This window comes from Saccostrea echinata, unplaced genomic scaffold (assembly GCF_033153115.1).
Source record: "Saccostrea echinata isolate AGI-Se365-2 ecotype Australia unplaced genomic scaffold, CSIRO_AGI_Sech_v1 ptg000043l, whole genome shotgun sequence".
Taxonomy (NCBI): Eukaryota; Metazoa; Mollusca; class Bivalvia; order Ostreida; family Ostreidae; genus Saccostrea; species Saccostrea echinata.
The window spans coordinates 375135-384811 of record NW_026889792.1 but is presented as its reverse complement, the minus strand read 5'-3'; positions in this window follow the sequence as shown (position 1 = coordinate 384811).

The following is a 9677-nucleotide window of genomic DNA, read 5'->3' as shown; positions in this document are numbered from 1 at the left end:
CTACCAAATCTAGAGACCAAAATTTGTCACACTCTCCCTGCCACCGTCCTTTACAATTTGGAGTTTATGATGAACTAGTGAATTGTGTATGAAATTACGTATGGCTGGGAGTGTGGTGAAGTTTGAGATTGTGATGACTGGGGCCATGAGAGTTACTTTATTCAAGGATAAAACGTTACTGAAAGACACACGCTTGGGTTTTTCTACAAGACAGGGTACTAAATTTCATGGATGATATTGAGGATATCAAATCTACATTCAATAAAGGAATCAGTGACAATGTTAAGCAACCTCAACCCCCCCTCCCCCCTCCACATTTTGGGTACTTGTATGAGAATCCCCCCCCCTTTTTTTTTAATTAAATTTCCACTTTGATTATACTGATGGAAGGGTTAAGAAAAATAATATATTATTTGATAAGGTTGGATACAGGTGGTATTGAATCAGGGCTTTGGAGCACACTCCGTTAAAGAAATTCTGGAAATATATAAGGAACCTAAAACCAGTTTCTTCCTTCTGTTGGCTAATGAAATGAGCTTGTTAGTCCGTTGGCCTGTATATTATAGATTTTTGCAAGAGTATCTAAGGGCCCGGAAATACAACATCGTTATTTTGGTATATTATACTTTCATGTAAATAACTGGAATTTGATTCTTTGAGAAACATTTATTTAAAAAACACTATTACCCTCTGAATGATAGAACCACGCCTTCCAGATAGAATTTAGTAACAGTCAACATTGCTTGACGACGAGTGATATCACCCCCCCCCCCCCAACCCCCCAAATAAATACCGCCCGGAATCTATTCGCGAGCGCTTCATCTTTATTTACAGTATTTGTATAAAACATTCAGAATATTATAATGAATACTACATGTAGTAGAGGGTATCATTTGAAAATTTACATTGTTATACCTTTAAAAATTAGTTCCTATATAAATCAATACTAGTAAAAATCTAACATTTCCAATGTTTTACTGAGCGGGCATAAAAAATCGATGTTCGACCGCGGAGTGAGATATTGGATCTGTCGATGAGATGTTGAACCGCTTACGTCACCTAATGGGCGGGGTCAGCTAAATCTCATTAGCATTCGTTGGTGGTCGACATACATGTACATTGTATGTCAAATAATAATAATAATAATAATAAAATAAATAAATGAAATAACAAAACATTTATTTCCTGTGTTCTCGGGCAAAATGCGTTTTGTCGACCCCCTCGAACCAAACTAACGGCCTCCGGCAAACAGTTTGGTTCTTGGGTCCGACAAAATGCATGTTGCCCTCGAACCCAGTCAATAAATGTATAATGTTACCCTCAACTATATACATGCAGTATTTATATAATTTGATGTCCATGGATACTATAATCAAAGAAGTCACTTTTTTTCGTTTATGCGATATAATGAATTACCTTTAAACGGATTAAAATTGTTTGTCCCTGGCACCTGGTTACATGCGTGTTTTACTTTGTATGCGGAGTACACTGTATCGATTAACAATAGTCACAAGAAGTTCTTCAAAAGCGCGTGTGTCAACACAACAAGTTGCTGTTTAATTTTAATAATTTTCCATACATGTTTATCTAATATCATTACATTTTGAGACATACCGGAATTATCTGTATTAATTATTTAGTTTGCCTATCGAGGTAAATTGAAATATTACTATAATAAACGCGGTGTAAGTTGTGAATTTTTTTTATTGGTTTACTGTTGAAATGCGTATTTAGAAAAATAGTGTTTTCTACAATTTTTTTTTCGAATGGAGATCTGATTTAAAAAATCAGATAATTTTTTTATAAGGACGTAAAGGAATTATTCGAGAATATTTAAATGTTAAAACGAGGTAAAATTAAACCTACTGATATATAAAAAAAAATTAATATGTCTTATTAGTTTATGGTGAAAATTTAAACGGATGAGGAGCAATGCAATTACATTGTGTATTCCAAAACGGGAGGTCATTACTGATACATTGCGAAAAATTTCAATTCATTACCGTTACATGCATTTCTTCGAAATTTCGGGTGATCGTTACCGCTACATTTTATCTATAAAAGTATTGGCGATTACAACTCAACTACATATTCGAATCTGTCAGCAATGGCATGGAATATGCATGAGTTCTATTCAGACCGGAAGGAGAGTAACACCACGAGTCTGAAAAAGAACTGTACGCAAAATATGAAAATGATGAGATTTCCAGACAGCAATAGGCCTACGTCAAGCAAAAGACCTTCAAAGATCTATCAATTCTGTGAAGACTGTGTGTTTTATCCATGAACAATTTCTCTGTTTTAATATTTTCTAAAAGGTTTTATTACATAAAATAGATTTCATAAAAAAAAGTGGAAAAAAATCTGCTCAAAGTCCTACATACACTTCCCTCGTGGTGAGCAGAAAAAAGTCTTGTACATGTGTTTGTTGTACTTTTAACCAATATGTACATGAAAAAGCTGCTGGCTTTAACGAACGAGGCAATGTAGCGGTAATACAATCTTTTTTGTAGAGGCAATGAGTATGTACATGTAGCGGTAATGAAAATTTTGAAAATGTAGCGGTTATGATACGCGCCCTCCAAAACATATGACTTGATCCCCCCCCCCTCCCCGGCCGTTTGGCCGAATTATTTCAGTACAAACCCCTTTAGATATTTTTTTTTTTATTTGTAACAACTTTAAAGTTTAAAACGTTTTTATTTTATTATATTATTTAAAGATTGGAGTTATTATTTACGGATTTGAATTTAATATTCCAACAAATTTGTCTTTGAAAAAAATTATCCCAGGAACGTGCGTCGGTAGTAGTTGATGTTAATGATAATGAAAACTATTACATGTATTACAATAATAAGTAGATACATGTAAAAGGCTATTCGAATTAAACAGTTTCGTATTTTTTCCCGACTAATCAATCATTTAAGACGACAATAGTATTAGGATATACACGAACTCCAAAGAGCAAGCTATTTTCCGAGGCGAAGTCAGCAAGATTTCAGTTCCCCAAGAGCAAGCCTATTTCCCGAGGCGAAGCCGAGGGAAATATAGCCTTGCTCGATGAGAACTGGAATCTTGCTGACTCCTTTAATGATATATATACTTTAACTGTTTATTATACCGATACAAAAAAAATATACTTTCAGAGAATCAGGAAAATGGGTCAATTTACTATTATTTGGTGAAAATCAGTAGAGGTAGAATATATATTTTTGTATCGGATAAAATTCTGATAGAAAACTTTTTTAATAATCAATATATATTGATAACGTATATACTTGATATATCTACATGTAAATGTTGCGTTAAGTTTTTTGATTAACTTGTTATTTAGCGTTATTTTACCGATTTCTGTTTGATTTTTCTTTCGGTAAGTATCTATCGATGTATAATGGGGGCCTATAGCATATAGATTTGTACTTTCTGCTTGTATTTCATAAAAACAGAATTTCAAAAGAAACCACTTCGAATGTATATTGTTGCCATCACCTTTCCTTTTCTTAAATTTTAAAGTGCTGTGGGTATATACTGTTCGTAAAAAATAAATCAGCGCTCCGTTCATTAAATGTTGGAAGATAAAAATAAAAGTTAATTTTGTCGGCTAAAACTGTCATTATTTTATAAACCATATTGGAAAAGGCCTTAATGGAAAGATAACGAAGTACGGAGCTAGGGCTAAAATGATCCGAATCATCGGAGGAAAAGTCACTGTGGATAAGTAAATTTGCACAAAATGCACCCTTAATTGGAATTATAAGACGAATCTTCGGACTTCTTCTGATGATGGCCATTCAAGTGCTAAAACTTTTTATGTCGACACAACATCTCACATTGTGCTTTTTGTAGACCATTTCAATAAAAAAAAGTTCATAAAAACTGTTTCTAAGGAAGCCTGCACACAGGTATTTTTGAAGTATAATGTAATATTGCACGACAATGCACGTGCATGCTCCTCTCACATGTCCGATGAACGTATGACTAGAGATTTAGATGTTATTGAAACTTCCATCGGATTGATGAAATAGGGTGTTAAAATGTCTTGGAATAAGAATTATTTCTCTCACTGGAGGGATATTTTCTAAAATCAGAAAGCACACCAGTGGATTTCAACAACGAATCCTTAAATGATGAAGATTATAGTGACTTGACTGGAATAAAATAGAATTAGGTCACCTTTAAAATAATGTTTGTTTGCCCCTTCCCGATTCAGGGTAAAAGAATGGGTCGGTAGGAAGGTGGGAAAAAATGTTTCCTCAAGAAAATTTCAACATACACGTTAAAGGGATGAGAAAATTCAGAAAAAAGAAAAAAAAAACATCGTTTCCTAGAGGCTGAAAAAAGTTTTGAGTCGGTCGGAACAGGGCAAACTATGGTGTCCGGATAGGGCCATTTGCAAAAGCTCAACAGCGCGTTCAGAAAAACACGCCGTCGCGATAACACATAACACGCCGTCACGCTAACACACAACACGCCATTATGTTAACACATCATTGAACAACACGCCGTCACGCTAACACAAGTTCGCACAACACGCCGTCGCGCTAACACACAACTCGCCGTCGAGCTATCACAAAGTTGTGTTAGCGAGTTGTGTGACAGCGCGACAGCGTGTTGGGTAAAGTTGCGTTAGCGCGACGGCGTGTTGTGTAAAGTTGTGTAAGCGCAATAGCGTGTTGTTTGAAAGCGAATTAGCGCGAAGGCGTGTTCTGTATAAGCGCGATGACGTGTTTTATATAATTGTGTAAGCGTGATGGCGTGTTGCGTGTTAGCGCTATGGCGTGTTTTTCTGAACGCGCTGTTGAGCTTTTGCAAATGGCCCTATCCGGACACCATAGCAAACAAACAATTTTTAAAGATGGCATTATGAAACAATTAATGCGTTCCGGACTCTGCAAAGGACACTCACACTGATGTTTCATCATCTAGCAGCGATGATACTGAAGATTGATTTTTTCCAAGATTTATTTCTTACACAAAGAGCGTAGTTCTCTATTATATTTCAACCGCATATTTGTCGGAGCACTTGGATTTTGCCAAACTAATTAATAAAATGTATATGCAATGAAATAAATATTCTAATTATGCACTTGATGTAATAGGCTTAAATGAATTATCTCTTTAAGAACAAGTTTACTGTAAAATGTGAAAAATAGTGTATCCTGTGTTAGACGATCTGTTGACAGATTCTATTCTGTATTCATAATGTGTACATTTTGATCTAAAATTTCCAGTAAATTTATCATCTCGAATATTGCTCGTTTCATCCATCTTTGATTTTCTCTGTAACAGAGATTTTTTAGCAAGACAATGACATCATAAATAAATTATAAATTGATCATGATATAAAGAGAGAAAAAATGTGTCGTAAATAATTAAAATACGAAAGAAAATAAAATACACAAAAATGCAACACGCAGAAAATAACACTTATATGGTACACTATTTTATAGTAAAGGTTAGCCAGACAAGAGAGTTGGACTGTTCGTTGACAAATTCATGCATATGCCTGCAGCCTGTTGCAGAGTGCACTGGATTTGACAACATTTGAGCACTGAGTTTTTCAAACTCGATCTCCTCCCTTTTAGACAGGATAAGTGTTGGTCATCCAAGAAGTATGTTTATCTTTTGGAAGACCGCATAGATGTAGTTCAGCTTCCAGGTGAACATTGAATGAGTCTGATTAAGAGTTCCACCGTATTTTGCTGATTCACTAGGACCGAACAAGATACTAGCTGTTGTATGTGAAAAGACGTAAGTAATAGCGTAACCGCATAACACACATGCGAATGGAGTTTGAGCGGGTTTTGACACAATAAGTTGCAAATGAATTTAAGGTTCTGGCCTGAATTTCGCTAATAAAACTTAGTACATGTACATCTCGAACACACGCTAAACTTTTAAGCATATCTATACAGACCATTTTTTTTAGTTTTTAACTAAAGTATGAGAATGTTCTGATTTGAAAAGGTAAAATCCTGTGCTAAAATAGGGGCGAAATCGCAATGTTATGAAGGTCTATCCTTTAAAGTGACAAAGTGTCGTTCATTGGTACATATTGTCGTCGTTGACATAATGTGCCGATATAATGATTATGCCTTACTTTTCTTCTGCTGATCGAGTGACAATGTGTGTAGTACAATTTTGCACAATGACGCTGCAGGCTATATGATGTTTGTCATGCATTTAAAATTAATTGCTAAATAGTAAAATTAATTTTAATTCCAATCAGCGATTATCATCATGCAAAGTCTGAAGTTCAGGACGGCAATATGTGTCACAAGGGTCTGTACACTTGTAGCCGGCGACAGTGTGTGCAGGTACATGTATATTTTATCCCTGTAATTTGTACCGATGGGCGACAATATGTGCCACAGCTCGATTCTTCATATAATGTCGCCAGCAACAATGTATGCAGAGGCAACAATATGTGCCGCTATAGGTCTCTCTTGGCCCATTTAAATGTTATAGGTTATAACCAGTTTCCAATTCTACAGTTCAAAGTTGTCATTTTCCCCGGCTGTCCCCTAGTTTTAAAATTATGCTACGTGCATGTAACTAATGGTGATTGTTGCTAAGTTCTATACCATGCTGGGGGTGTGATTTCATCATTCAGATGGTAATAGTGTTTTTTAACAAATGTTACTCGACGAATCAAATTCAACTAACTAACCTAATTTACATGAAAAAATGATATAAAGAAATATTTCAATATATCAAATTGATTATTGCGACAATAATTTAATTGTTGCTTTCGATAATTAAATTTAATTAACTTTTGATCTCATTAACTTATTTGATGCGCACAACAGTTCAATGGTTGTTCTCAACAATGTACATGATGGAATTATTGTTCGCAATTAAACAAATTTAAAAAAAAAATCAGAAATAAAATCAGAATTTGAAGTTAATGATATAATTTTTAATTCAGACAATTCTGTCCCAGGAAAACCTATTCCAAACTCAAACCAGTTCATATACATTTCTATCAACTTGCATAATCTCCGTCGAGGCCTTATCTATATAAAGAGCTCTAACAGAACATGTATACCTACATTTTTTGGACACTCCCATTTAGTGTTTTCATTATACGTTACATCTCTTGATTAGAAATATATTAGAGTTATTAGAAAAGTTTGTGGACAGGTTCTATTGTGAGTTATTTGCATGAAACCAGTAAACCAGTAAAACGCTGACGAAAAAAAAGAAACTATATAAGTATATTTCAATAAATATGCAAATATTTTATGTTTCCGGATGATCCTTAAAACATACAGCTATAATATTTAGATGAAACATTCTTCACGGAGAATGTCACTTTTTCGCCATCTTCGGTAGCCAAAGGTTTTCGATCCGAAATCTACTCGAGTGGAGCGGATCATAAACCCTTGGCTAGCGAAAATGCTAAAATTACATTTACAGGGTGTTTCAGAAAACCTGCAACCATTTTGATTGATTACATTTTACTCGTGTTTCATCCAATAGCATCCACTAAAATGTTAAATTAAAAAGCACAATTTCAAATTTTATTCCTGTAAAAATGAAATTAATTCGGCAAATAAATATCGAGTAACGAAATAATAAAGAAAATCTTTAAAATGTCACCTAGTTACAAAATATGTTCTAGATGACGTCATTTTGCCGCATGAATAAATGTAATCTATCCATGAAATTTCTCATAACCAAAACTAGTGCACAAAATTTCTTTTTTTTCTTTTTTTGGTTATGAACCTTGACTCAATTTATTTTACTATTTTGAGTTCATGTGTTGTGATGGGGTGTATTTTATAAACTGTAACCTTTGAAATTTAATGTCCCTAGAGATAAAAGTCAAGGGGATTAAGTCAGGTGAATGTGGAGGCCAGATGTTTTTGGGATTTGGAAGAGAAGAATAATCCTCCAAATATTTGTTTTGACAAGTCCAATGTGTAAGATTCAAATCCGATATACACTTGACTTCTCTTTTTTGAGTCGCATTCGTTTACAAGGTCAGTTACTTTTCTTAGGATTTCATGCAAGTCCCTGAATCAACATCTCTAACATTCTCAATGTTTTCATGTGTTCTAATTGTCTTCGTTCTCCCAATTATTTCATTTTCTTTTATAATTTACCTTCCATTTTATTAAAAAAAAATTTAACACTTTAAATTTTGTACAACTTCCACTTTTTATTAAGTTCCTTGCATTCTGGATACCTATCATATTGTCCTAATCACAAGAACTAGCGACATGCTTTGATAAAGCAATGTCAAAACTTCTGATGATTGCTCTTTAGTAAATTACATATCCAGAATGAAATGACCTGTTTTTCAATGATATCAAATATGACGTCATAATTAATTCAAATGATAATTATTTCCCAAATTTTTGTTATCAATAAAATCTTGAGCCTATTTCCTATAATTTTAAATAAAACTTTTATATATTTCTGTTTGCATATCAATAAAGTGAGGAAAGCAAATGGTTGCATGTTTTCTGAAACACCCTGTATTTATTTAGTCTTTTTTTGTAAATTAAATATTGCACTGTTGTAGCGCAAAAAGATTTATGATATTTCAATACATTGCATGGACCCCTGGTCAATTTCATTCATTAATATCATGGGCTGACTGTAGCATTATCTTTAGGGGAATTTTCAAATCCATTGTTTTTCTCATCTCTCAACCAATCACATTAAGCCATATTCTATGATAAACAACTTGTAACAGGTGATTCTTCCTGTTTACATTATCATATCTAAATATTTCTGAAAGCTTCAATTTGATTGGTGCTTCTCAATGAGAGAAGCAAGACTTAAAATATCACATGAAATTAGCCAGGACCCAGGACCCCTGGCATTGCAAGGATGTCCCCCATGAAACTTTTAAAACATGTCTATCCAAGTGTTTTAATGAGTACAATTGTTTTGTTGTGTACATTTTATTCATATGTGTATTTAACTATTTATATATGACTATGACCCAAAAAAAACAAAAAAACAAAAAAAAAAACAGCGGCATACTGAATATTTGACTGATGCTTACAAAATAAGAGCCCTAAGGGCCATATATCTCACCCGAGCACTGTGGCTAGGAGAAAAAAGCAGAAATCAGTTCAGTATTGAAAAGTTTAAATACATATTGGTGGTCCCAACCTACCCCTAAAGTGGTGGGGCATGATTTGAAGAAACTGGAATTTACACTTACTGAGGAAACTTCCATATTTATTTGACTAATTGTGGCTTTCAAAGATTTTTTAAAGATTATTTTCCTATAAGTTTTAACTTTCATTGTGGCCCCAACCTTCCCCGAGGGATCTTGATTTAAACAAACTTGAATCTACACTATCTGAAGAAACTTCCATATAAATATGACTAATCATGGCTTTGCTGTTCTTGAGAAGATTTTTTTAAATTTTCCCTATATATTCCTATGTAAAACTTTGATAATCCATTATAGCCCCAGCCTACCCCTGATTTAAATAAACTTGAATCTACACTACCTGAGGATTTTTCCACAAAAGTTTCATCTTTCCTGGCCCACAGATTTTTGAGAAGCAGATTTTTTAAAGATGATATTAATTTTTCACTAAATTAATTTGTAATTATCTCCAGTTGGAAGGAAGTGTGGCTTTTATTTGAACAAACTTGAACCCCCTTTACCCATGGATACTTTGTTGTTAAGTTTGGTTGAAATACATGTA